At 50.8% G+C, this 12532-nt stretch overlaps 1 protein-coding gene across 1 annotated transcript in view; it reads right to left on the bottom strand.

Moving 5' to 3' along the window:
* Positions 1-329, bottom strand: part of Lrrc20 (leucine rich repeat containing 20) — a 97597-nt gene extending 97268 nt beyond the window's left edge. Inside the window, exon 1 of the mRNA XM_045137696.1 lies at positions 254-329. The gene's annotated coding sequence lies outside the window, so the exon portion shown is untranslated. The remainder of the gene's footprint in view (positions 1-253) is intronic.
* Between the last annotated feature and the right edge of the window lie 12203 nt (positions 330-12532).

The following is a 12532-nucleotide window of genomic DNA, read 5'->3' on the forward strand; positions in this document are numbered from 1 at the left end:
CCCCCCGCCCCGGGGCACTTGCAGGAGCCACAACTGATGTGTCACTGTCCCCGCGCCACCAGGTGACCCGGGGGAGGGGAGGGCACGCTGCACAAAGCGGGGCGCTTCCCGCCCAGTCTTCCCCACGGACCCCTCCCCCTGCTGCAACGCCTGGCCTCAGGCTGCGTTTACTTTTGGGGGGGCGCGGGGGGGGGGAGTGGGGAGGGACACGAAACGTGCGGCCAGCCTTCCTGCCGTTTCCGGCTGCACTTACGAGCGACAATGCCTCCTAGCGCCCGGCGTCCCTCAGCCGCCCGCCGCGCCCGTCCGCGGCTTCGGAGCTCCGCCCCTCCCCCCCAAAAAAAAAAAAAACCTGAGCGCGTGGCCGCTCGACCAATCGCTGCGCCGGGACGGGCGCGTGGGCGGGGCAGAGCCAGACAGCCCCGGGCCGCGAGAGCCAATCAGCGCGCGACTCCCGCTCCCGCGCGCTCCCGAGCCCAGCGAGGACCCGCTCTGTGTGTGCGCCTTGTGCGTCCCGAGCGCCGGGGGCGCGGGTACCGAGACGCGGGAAGGCTGCGGCTCCCGGCTTGGCTTTCCCGGTTTGAGAACAGGGGCTCCTGGGGTGAGGGTGGGGGCCAGGGAGCTCTCAAGTCACCAGCCACCGAGAGAAACAATCCTAACAGCGTGATGGTGAAACACCCCCCCCCCCAGTGTGGACTTAGGAGGCTGAGGACTTGCAAAGGGAAGGCAAGCTGGGGCTACGCGGTGACCTCGAAGGACAAGAGAGAATGAGGGCGAGAGAGAGCACGTTTGCTGGGAACTGACCTCAGATGGCTTAGAGTGTTTGCACTGTATGCTTGAAGCCCTGCGTTCGATTCCCCAGCACCACCTAAAGTGGGTGTGGTAGAACATCCGGGAAATACCAGTGCTTGCAAGGTAGGGTAGGAGAATGAGCAGTGCAGAGTCATCCTTGACCACACGTTCATCTTCGGGGCCAGCCTGTGATCCTCGAGGCCAGGGCTGCAAGAGCAAGCACTCCCTCCCTACCTGCAGAGCTCCGCCCAGAGAAAATGTCCCCGGGCATGGTGCTGTGGCAAAAGGAGGAGCATTGGCCAATGAGACGCCAGCCTGGACTGCCTATTGCAATAATGTCTGTAATAAACAGACAGAAGGATCGAGAACACAGTGACAGGGGATGTAATTTAGTTGGTAGAGTGCTGACCGACCAGGCACCAAGCCCTGGTTTCTACACGCAGCACCTCATGGGCCAGGCATGAAAGGACATGGACCTGCGTCATGTACAAGAGGCGTCACTGTCACCTACAGACTCCGAGAGTCAGCAGCCAGGGGTTGCCACAGTCCCTGCGTATTTTCTCCCATGCCCAGCCCTGGTGACTGGAGGAGGTCAGGAAAGGAAGTAACAAATGGCATGTGGGGCATGGCTGGTTCTGAAAGCTAGCCATATCCAGCTTTCCTTTCTTTGGGAAGAGCGTGGGTTGAGCCTGGATTCTGAAGCCAGTCAAGGAAACACGATGAAATCAAGGGGAGAAAAAAAAATAGGAAGAGGAGGAGGTAGAGGAAGATGGAGGAAAAGGAGAGAGGATGAGGAAGAAAGGAAGAGGAGTAGGAAGACTAGGGGGGATAAGATGATGTAAAAGGGCCAGCAAGATGGCTTAGTGATCAAGGTGCTTGCCTGTGAAGCCTAATGACCTAGGTTCAATTCCCCAGAACCCATGCGAGCCACATGCACAAAGCGGCGCACGCATCTGGAGTTCATTTGCAGTAGTTGAAGGCCCTAGTTCACGCATTCTCTCATTCACACACACACACACACTCTCTCTCTCTCTCTCTCTCTTAAATAAAAATAAAACATTTAAACCAGGCATGGTGGTGCATGCCTTTGGTACCAGCACTCAGGAGGCAAAGGTAGAAGGATCACTATGAGTTCGAGGACACCTTGAGACTACATAATGAATTTCAGGTCAGCCTGAGCTAGAGTGTGACCCCACCTCAAAAGAAAAATTAATTAATTAATAGTCACGAACTCAGGGCTGGAGCTCAGTGGTAGAATACTTGCCCAGCATGCAGCTGCCTCTTGGTTTCATCGGCAGCAGTTAAAAAATAAATGAAAATATAAAGCATTTTCCCTGGGTATAGGATATGCTCCCACCATCTTTTTCACCTGATCTTATTTCCTTCTTTCCATCCTTGGAATTAAACTCTAGAAGCATCTCCTCCTTGCCTTGGTTCTGGGTCAAAGACAATACGTCAGAGGGTAGGGCTGGGAATTAGTTCGGTGGAGTGCTTCGTGCAGCATGACTGAAGCCCTGGCTTCAATCCCCAGCGTTGTAGAAAAAAAAAAACAAAAACAAAAAACAATGTGGGGCTGCAGAGATGGCTTAGCGGTTAAGGTGCTTGCTTACAAAGCCTAAGGACACAGGTTTGATTCCACAGTACCCATGTAAGCCAGATGCACAAGATAGCACATGTGTCTGGAGTTTGTTTGCTGGAGACCCTGGCATGCCCATTCTCTCTTTCTACCTGCCTCTTTCTCTCTCTCTCTCTCTCCCCCACCTTCCCTCTCTCAAATAAATATATATATTTTTAATGGGCTGGAAACTGGTTGTGGTGGCACATACCTTTAATCCCAGCCCTTGTGAGGCAGAGGTAGGAGGATTGCTGTGAGTTTGAGGCCACCCTGAGACTACATAGTGAATTCCAGGTCAGCCTGAGCTACAGTGAGGCCTTACCTTGAAAAATAAAAAAATATTTAAAAAAAAAAACGTGGGGGGCGGGGCTGGAGGGGCTGGACAGATGGCTTGGCAGTTAAGGCACTAAACTGCAAAGCCTAAGGACCCAGGTTCTACCTCAGTATCCACATAAGCTAGAGGCACAAAGTGACACCTGTGTCTGGAGTTCGTTTGCAGTGGCTAGAGGCCTTGGCACGCCAACTCTCTCTCTCCCCCTTCCCTCTCAAATAAATAAGTGAATTATTTAAAAAAAAAAAAAAGGCTGGAGAGATGGCTTAGCAGTTAAGCACTTGCCTGTGAAGCCTAAGGACCCTGGTTTGAGACTCGATTCCCCAGGACCCACATTAGCACAAGGGGGTGCACGTGTCTGGAGTTCGTTTGCAGTGGCTGGAAGCCCTGGCGTGCCCATTCTCTCTCCCCCCCCCCCGCCTCTTTCTGTCTGTCACTTTCAAATAAATAAATAAACATAAAAAATTTAAAAAAAAAACAGGCTGGAGAGGTTGCTTAGCAGTTAAGGCACTTTACCTGCAAAGCCAAAGGACCCAGTTCAAATTCCCCAGTACCCACAAGGTGGGACATGCATCTGGAGTTCATTCACAGTGGCTAGGAGGCCCTGGTGTACCCATTCTCTCTTTCTTTCTCTCTCTCTCTCTCTCTCTCTGGTTCTCTCTCCCCCCTCAAATAAATAAAATATTTTTAAGTGTGTTCTTGGGGATAGGGTCTGTCACAATTATGCACTGTGTCGTTTCACCACAAAAGAAGTCAGACAGTCAAAAGTGGACAGAGCTGATCTGTAAACAATTTAGTGTGGATCCAGGCATGCTTTATTTATAACCTGTGTGGCTGACCCAAGTGGCTATTGCTGTGTTTAGTGACCTCACAGTTCACTTATAGTGTCATTCACCTCAACTATTACTCAGTGAGTAATACCACTTCCCAAGTGGTAGGATTATAGATGTGAACCACAGCACCCAGTTGATGTGGCTGTGGTGGCTGGAATCATGTCCTCCATAAACTCATGTGTCCTGGACGCTTGGTCCCCAGCTGATAGCAACCTGGGAAGAGGGGCCTTGCTGGAGGAGGTGTCTCTGGGAAGGACCTGAGGTTTATTCGCCACTAGCTTGTGAGAGTTAGTTGGGCTCGCTCTCCTGCTGCTGTTGGGAGATGATGTCCAGCCTCTGCTCTGCCAGTTTCACCTGCCATCACGCAGCTTCCTCTTGAGACTGCTTTGTCCCAACAAGGAGAAGCTTACTACGACAGTGGACCCAGGGATCAAACCGAGGGCTTCCTGCATCCTACGCCTCCACTCTGCTGACCGAGCCACATCCCAACCCTACGACGCACCCCTGTGCCACATGCAGTGTGGATGGGTGTTAGGATTTCTCTACAATGTGTCCCAAAGGCCCATTTTGTTGTTGTTTTTAAATAGTTATTTATTTCATACAGAGAGAGAGAGAGAGAGAGAGAGGAGAGAAGAGGAAGAATGGGAGCACCTGCAAACAAACTCCAGATGCATGCACCACTTTGTGCATCTGGCTTTACATGGACAGTGGGAATCGAACCTGGGTTGTTAGGTTTTCAGGCAAGCGCCTTAACCACTGAGTAATCTCTCTAGCCCCCAAAGGGCCATGTTTTGAAGGCTTGGGCTATAGTGGTGGTGCTATTTTGGGGAGGCTGTGTAAACTTCAGGAGGAAGTAGTTCACTGGGAGCTTCCCATTTCTCTTGGACTCTTGAATAAGCCACATGGTTTTTCTCTTCACCCCACCCGCTGTGCTTGCTCCTCTCTCTCTCTTTCTCTCTCTTTTCCTGTTGCTCTCAGAACCCATGTCTCTCCTGTCACAGGACCCTTGCATATGCTATTCACTTTACCTGGCTATTTCCTGTGGTGAACAAACTTCAAGATGCACCCCAAAGAGCCCCGCCTTCTGGTGTCACTCCCTTATGTGGATGGGACCTGGGACTTGCTTCTAGCCAGTAGCATAGAGCACAAGAGATAGAGGCCGTGCCTGTGATTATGTTAGGTTAAATTAGAATCTTTGTTTGGTCCGTCTGCACCTCTTTATTTGAGGTGCATAGATCTTTCTTTTTTATTTTACTTTTTTTTTCAAATTTTTATTAACAACTTCCATGATTATAAAAAATATCCCAAAGTAATACCCTCCCCCCCCACTTTCCCCTTTGAAACTCCACTCTCCATCATATCCTCTCCCCCTCTCAATCAGTCTCTCTTTTATTTTGATGTCATGATCTTTTCCTCCTGTTATGATGGTCTTGTGTAGGTAGTGTCAGGCACTGTGAGGTCATGGATATCCGGGCCGTTTTGTGTCTGGGTAGATCTTTCTTTATATCTCTCCCAAAAAGTCATGGGACAAACGCTGTGGTAAAGCACTTGCCTAGAAAGACACTCAAGTAGGTCCCTCTGCCCTTCTCTGCTGCTGCTGCCAGTGGCCTGTAGATGGCGCTCTGCAGGAGGATGAACCCTGGCCTAAGTAACTCCATCTTGCTACAAGACACCCTTTAGCAGCTGCACGTGCCAGACATCAGACATGTTATTTCCCCGGACCACAGGACTCTTGGTAAGAACAAGGACAGAGGACATATAAACCCCGTCGTGCCCCCCCCCGCCCCCCTCCGCTTCTGCTTGCGCCTCACAGTGTCTGTGCCTGGAGTCACTTCCCTGATTTCAACACTAGGCGGTGTTCGGAAGCTAGGTGTGCATGAATTCCCCTGCAGACTTAGGGCCAGATCCACGAGAGTTAGGTGGACATGGAGTGGGAACATTTTGGTAGTGAAACAGCCTGTGAGTCCCTGATCTTCGGTAAATAAGCCTGATCATCGGGCTGGGCTTGTGGTCTGTTTGAACCCTCCGTATTTGGGGTGAAGAACGGTTACTTTTTGTTGTTGCTTCTTGAAAACAACAGTTGATTTATTTATATATATACTTTGAACAGTCATTACAAAGGGTTTCATTCTTCTAAATAAGTTCACACAAGGAAAGTGAAATAGAGCGTGGTGGTAGAGAGCGGCAGAGGAGAATAATCATTACTCTTCATGTGTGGACACGCCAGTTCTGTTTATGTTAACACTGGAAAACTCCACCCTGCTGCCCAGCACCTCAAGTCTGCGAGGGCAAGGTCTGGAGGTGGGCATGTGTGTTAGAACCAGAATGACCCCATCTTTGGACTCAGGCTGCCATTTCCTTATATATATGCTTCCTTATATATCCTGTTTCCCAGGAGGGACCCAATCACCCCTCCCAATGATCACATTCCTGAAACGACTTTCCTGGAAGGGTCCAAACCCTGAGGCAAGGTGGGCCACCCAGCACCCAAAGAACTGCCGTACGGAGCTCCACCTCCCCACAAGCACTCCTTGCTCTGTAAGGAAGGTGGCTTTTGACCTGCCTGGTCAAAGCCCTCCTCAGACACCCCCCAAGTAAAGCCTGCCTCTGCAGTCTCCTTTCCATCTCTTTCTCTCATTTCTTTTCCAGCTTTTCCTAACAATGTGGAAGTCAAAGGGTTTCTCTCCCCCTCTGGAAGCCATGCATAACATGTTAATCTCCTTCCATACTGACAGTTTACATAGATATTGTACGTTGGGTTTTTTGTTTGTTTGTTTTTTAACCCAGGCATGATGGCACACACCTTTAATCCCAGCACTCGGGAGGCGGTAGGGTCTCACTCTGGCCCAGGCTGACCTGGAATTCACTATGGAGTCTCAGGGTGGCCTCGAACTCTCGGCGATCCTCCTACCTCTGCCTCCTGAGTGCTGGGATTAAAGGCGTGCGCCACCACGCCCAAGATATTGTATGTTGAATGAACCCCATGAACTGCTCGTCCTTCCATAATTTTCAAGCTTTTCTTTCATTTTTTTTGTTGTCACTTTAAAAAAAAATGACATACACAGCTAGGCATGGTGGAGCACACCTTTAATTCCAGCACTCGGGAGGCAGAGGTAGGAGGATCACCGTGAGTTTGAGGCCACCCTGAAACTACATAGTGAGTTCCAGGTAAGCCCGGGCTAGAGTGAGACCCACCTCAAAAAAAAAAAAAAAAAAGACAGCATACATAAATTGAGGAACTTTAGCAGCAAAATCAAGTTTCTCAAAGTCCATCTATCTAACTTCCCCTTTCTCTCTAGATGGAAAGAAAAACGAAATCCAATCACCAAGTCCCACTTATATCAAAATCTCCACCTGCTGGATGACCTTCCTGAAGACCAGCACTGCCCCAGGCAGGAGTAGTCAAGAGGGAGGACAGACTGGGAAGAAAAGGGTTTGAATGTTGAGACACATTTTCCCCCAAACCCAAGTCCAACAAGAAGACACTGGGGGCTGTAAATACAGCAAAGAGGAAGGAGTGTGTGGAGATCAAAGAGAAGGTTCAGGTAGCTCATCAGGTGAGGGAGCTGTGGGCTCCAGGTCTCACCCACTCCACGGGCAGAGGCTCCTGCAGGCCCACAGTGACACCCCCCACTCGGGGGGGGGGGGGCTGAAGAGATAATGTTACTGTGGCAAAATTAGATGACAAGGCTCTACGTTGCTTCTATGATCTTGTAACAGGATGCTAAGGGTCCAGGAAAGTTCTTGCACCCCAAACCCTAGGTTTGTTTCTGATTTTACTCAAAGAATTGAAGAAAAAAGAAAACTGAGAAGGCTAGTTATTAAATGATTGTATTTATTGAGGGAAGTAGAGCCAAGAAAAGGCACCCATGTGGCTAGAGAGCCCACATGGAGGGCCTGGGGACAAAAGCATGGAAAGAAAAGAGAAAAGAAAGTTCTGCCACGTGGGGAGCTGGAGGGGATAAAGAACCCATGTGGAGAGTCAGGGCTGGGGTGCAAAACTCACCCACAGCTGGAAGTTCCCAAGTGGTCAGAGAGCCTGCCCTCCCCTTGCAAAGGTATTTATGACCTTATGGTGGGGGGCTGTCTTCCGGCTCGGGTGCACCAGAGGGTCGGCAGGTTGATGAGGACTGGGGGCTGTCTCAGGAAGAGGTCAACTTTGGCACCACGTTCCCAGGGCTGAACTTGACCAACCACAGCGTTTAAATCCTATGGAAGACCTCCCTCCCAGGAGGGGTCCTGATTGTTTGTGGAAAAACAAGTCTGGGGAAACTAGGCAAGAGATAAGTCAGATCATCTTTGATTTTTAGCAAGTGCAAACTTTCCTGCACTTTTCACCTGCAGGGGTCCAGTCAGCCTAACTCTACCCCCCTCCCAATCTGTTACTGCTTTTCCTTTTGTGACTGGGCACTGGAGACTTGAGCTGGAGAAGGGACATCTACGTGACTTTGCTAGGCCCGTAGGTCGGCTATGGAGTGGAGGGAAGGGGCTTCAAGTTAAAAGCTACTGGCAAATTCACTTGACCCTCTGTTGGGGGGGGGGGCATTCAGGTGTTTTGGTGAAGGGTTGAGCTTAAAGTTGTCAGTGTGGGGACTGTGGAAGGTATAGGAGGCAGTGGCGGAGGAGGCCAGGGTCCCTGTCCACCCTGGTTCAGTTCTCTGAAATGGACAGTCTGCTAAAAACAGGCAGAATCCTGGGGTTCTGATCCTGTGAAATCTCAACCATTGGTAATTGCTCTGGAGACGCAAACAGCCTTGATCTTGACATTTTGGTCCTCTTCTGGTCATCGTCATGCAGGTGACACACTGTGGTAATGTTGCAAACACCACACCTGCCACTCCCGCCTGCATCCCGGGAGTTGGCGCCATCTACTGGTTCTGCGGCCACATAACCCACAAATGATGCCAATAGGTTATTCCCTTGCAAAAGTGGCCAACAGAATAACCTTCTAGCTAGGGGTTAGCTACTTACTTCATCGAACATTAGACAGCAATTTGCCTGATGTGGGAAGAGTGCCTTCTACAAACGTACCTTTCATCTTTTTTCAAATTATGTACTCAACAAAGCTCTTTTTTTGTTTGTTTGTTTTTTTGTTTTTGAGGTAGGGTTTCACTCTAGCCCAGGCTGACCTGGAATTCACTATGTAGTCTCAGAGTGACCTCGAACTCATGGCGATCCTCCTACCTCTACCTCCCTAGTGCTGGGCTCAAAGGCATGCGCAACCATGCCCGGCTCCATAGCTCTTTTTTAAAAAAAAAAAAAAAATTATTTATTTATTTGAGAGAGAAAGAGGCAGGGAGGGGAGAGAGAGAGAGAATGGGCATGCCAGGGCCACCAGCTCCTGCAAACAGACTCCAGATGCATGTGCCACCTTGTGCATCAGGCTTACATGGGTCCTGGGGAGGCTGAGGTAGGAGGATGGCTGTGTGTTCGAGGCTGCCCTGAGACTACATACTGAATTCCAGGTCAGCCCATCTGGAGTGAGACCAGAGTGAGGCCCAGGGGGCAGTTCGGACCTCTGTCAGCCATGTCACAGCCTGGTCCCGCAGCTCCCCGCCGGGCACTGGTAGGAAAGCTGAGGGCACAGTGGCATGAAGGGTAGACGGATGCACGCTCATGGTCCTCAGCAAGCAGCCCAGAGCACCCCACCCCTGCCGCTTCCAGAAACCTGTGGACGTCACCCTCATTTTGACCTGTATAAAGGGAGCACTTGTAAGTAGGTAGGTGCACGTTACCTCTCCAGACTAACCAATGGCCACAGCTCATTATGGGTCCCTCTGCAGGTGACTTGAGGTAAGGGCCACTTTTGGACGCTCGCTGTCCTAAAATGGATGCTGGAGGAAACGGAAGGTCTCTCCTGTGCTGTGAAGTCTAGCCCACCTGATTGGTCCTCGGGTTACAGTTCCCGCCAAAGGTTCCCAAGCTTCCACACACACAGGGCTTTCTAGGGTAGGGGTTCCCTCCCATGCCCAGCCAGGCAGTGACCCACACCCAGTCAGGCCTTGTAGTGGGAGGGAAGCTGACAGCTGGACTGGTGGCTAGGTCACTAAGAGTTACCCGCTGAGGAGCTAAACTTTTCTCTGACAGTAGCTGAAAGAATCCCGAAGAGAACTGTCTAGAGGGGATCCAGAGGGACAATAAGAAGGAAGGACGGTTTAGACTAAAACAGAGTAAAATAGAGCTCATGGCTCGGGTGATTCAACTATGATTCATAGTTTTTTGTTTATTTGTTTTGGTTTGGTTTGGTTTTGGTTTTTCAAGGTAGGGTCTCACTCTAGCCCAGGCTGACCTGGAATTCACTGTAGAGTCTCAGGGTAGCCCCGAACTCACAGTGATCCCCCTACCTCTGCCTCCTGAGTGCTGGGTTTAGAGGCGTGCACCTCCACACCCGGCTGAATTCATAGGTATGTTTTGGAAACTTGCTTTGAAGCACACAGGCTGCACAAGCTAACTGTCACGTCCTGCTTCGGTAAAGCAGCGGCCTGTGCACCCCACCCCTGGGCTGTGAACACCATAAAATGAAAGTAAAACCTCAGCTTCACCCCAAAGTTACTGTGGGGAGTGATGCCAACTTTGGTTCATAGGAAACAAACTCTTCTCCTTTCAGATGTGCTGGCGTTGGAGCGATCTTCTCAGAAAAGGTCCCCAGCGGCCTCATTGCTCTGGCCCCGCAGTGCCGTGTGGAGGTCTGGTGGGATTCCACAAAAGGAGCCCAAGCCCTCGGCCACCCAGAGACGACACGAACCAGGAAGGTCTGTGCTCAGCCACCTCTCATAGATGTGCCAACAGAGTTGGTCACCTTTGACACCAAAACTCTCCAGCCATGAAAAGAGCCAGCTCAGAATCCTGTGATGGAGGAACTCAGGGAGCACCATTGGTCCTCTCACCCCGTGACTGGAGGAACTCAGGGAGCACCATTGGTCCTCTCACCCCGTGACTTGACCCTTGGCTGCTCTCTCCACCTTCTCTGGGACACGGTTCCCTCCCATTCACAGGCACAGGGGTTCTTCTAGGAGCCTCTCAATGATCTACTCACGACACCACTACCCAGGCCATACCCAGTTCTGACCCCACCAGATATCACCTCCACACTTCTCAAAAGTCCCTTTCAAGGACTCAGAACCTGCCTCAAAGACCTTATCACTCTGGGTCTTTCCTTCCCCAGGTCCCAACAACACACATACACCTGAGCACCCACCTGAGCCCACCTCCATCTGTCACGCCTGTCACTCTTCCTCCTGCAGTGGCCACATGCATGCCTCAAGTTCTAGCTCGCTCGGCATCTCTCTGGGCTGACTTCCTCACACTCTGAGGCCTCTGCATACCCCATCGCAGCCCTGGCTGCAGTCCTGGGTGTCACCTGCATGTACTTCCCTCCCCCAATACCCCGCGCTTCATGTAGGCCCCACTCCATCACGAGCATCCTAGACACATAGAAACCTCGGGCAAACAAACTCTGTCCTTGCCCTGGAACCCAGGGCGCAGGCTGGATGCCTTAGCAGTTTCACAGAAGGAATGCCTTTCCCACCTGCGGCTCCCATCACAAGGCTTCCCAGGAATAAGACTTCCAGGCATGGTGGCGCATGCCCTTAATCCCAGCACTCCAGAGGCAGAGGTAGGAGGATTGCCATGAGTTCAAGGCCACCCTGAGACCACATAGTGAATACCAGGTCAGCCTGGGCTAGAGAAAAAAAAAAAAAAAAGGAACATGCCTGGCCTTGACCTGGACATAGAACCCATGCGGCAGGTGTAGAGATACCTGAGAGAAGAATGAAATACAATGGGAACCTCTAAAGCCAAGAGGACAGGCAGGGTGTCAAATTGGGAGGAGAACAGGTGAGCCACTGGACAGGTGACCAATGATTCTGACCCTTCCTATAGACGACAATGCATATTGGGGAGACACAACCCCTTGCTCACCCAAGGAACCCCCTACCTGATAATTTCCATATGTTTTTTGTTTGTTTGTTTTTCAAGGTAGGATCACTCTGGCCCAGGCTGACCTGGAATTCACACTGTAGTCTCAGGGTGGCCTTGATCTCATGGCGATCCTCCTACCTCTGCCTCCTGAGTGCTGGGATTAAAGGTGTGCACCACCACGCCCAGCCCTATGTCGTTTTTTGAAAATATTTTATTTATTTATTTGAGACGGAGAGAGAGAGGAGAGAATGGGCACCCCAGGCCAATCCAGACACTGCAAATGAACTCCATATGCACGTACGTCCTGAGGAATTGAACCTGGGTCCTTTGGTTTTGTAAGCAAATGCCTTAACTGCTAAGCCATCTCTCCAGCCCATGTGTCTTTTTTTTTCTCGAGGTAGGCTCTCACTCTAGCCCAGGCTGGCCTGGAATTCACTCTGTAGTCTCAGGGTGGCCTCGAACTCAGCAATCCTCCTACCTCTGCCTCCCATGTACTGGGATTAAAGGTGTGCGCCACCACACCCAGTTTACCTTTTTTTTTTTTTTTTTTAAATCTGTAAAAGCAGTTTTATAGCATTCACCCTAATCCTAAAGAAGGCAGTCACACCACTGGGGTGATTCAAAACTCACCATAGTGCTTAGAGGAAATGGCAGTGAAGTGTTGTCCAGCACTGAGACATCTCGATCACACCTTCCAAGGCTCAGGGTCCATTGCGGAAGAGGTGGTGGGAAGAATGTAAGAGGCAAAGGAAGGGTAGGACTCCTTACAACGTGCTCCTCCAGACACAAAATGGCCTGGATATGCATGACCTCACAGTGCCTGACACTACCTACACAGGATTTTATGACTAGGAGGAAAAGATGACGACATGAAGAGTAAACGAGAGCCCGTGTGGCAGTGCGCGCCTTAGTCCGGGCACTCTGCAGGCGGAGGTAGGAAGACCCCTGTGAGTTAAGGCCAGCTTGAGACTATATAGGGAATTCCAGATCAGCCTGGGCTAAAGCAAGGCAATACCTCGAAAAACCAAAAACAAAAATAAA

Source organism: Jaculus jaculus, chromosome 18 (assembly GCF_020740685.1).
Source record: "Jaculus jaculus isolate mJacJac1 chromosome 18, mJacJac1.mat.Y.cur, whole genome shotgun sequence".
Taxonomy (NCBI): domain Eukaryota; kingdom Metazoa; phylum Chordata; class Mammalia; order Rodentia; family Dipodidae; genus Jaculus; species Jaculus jaculus.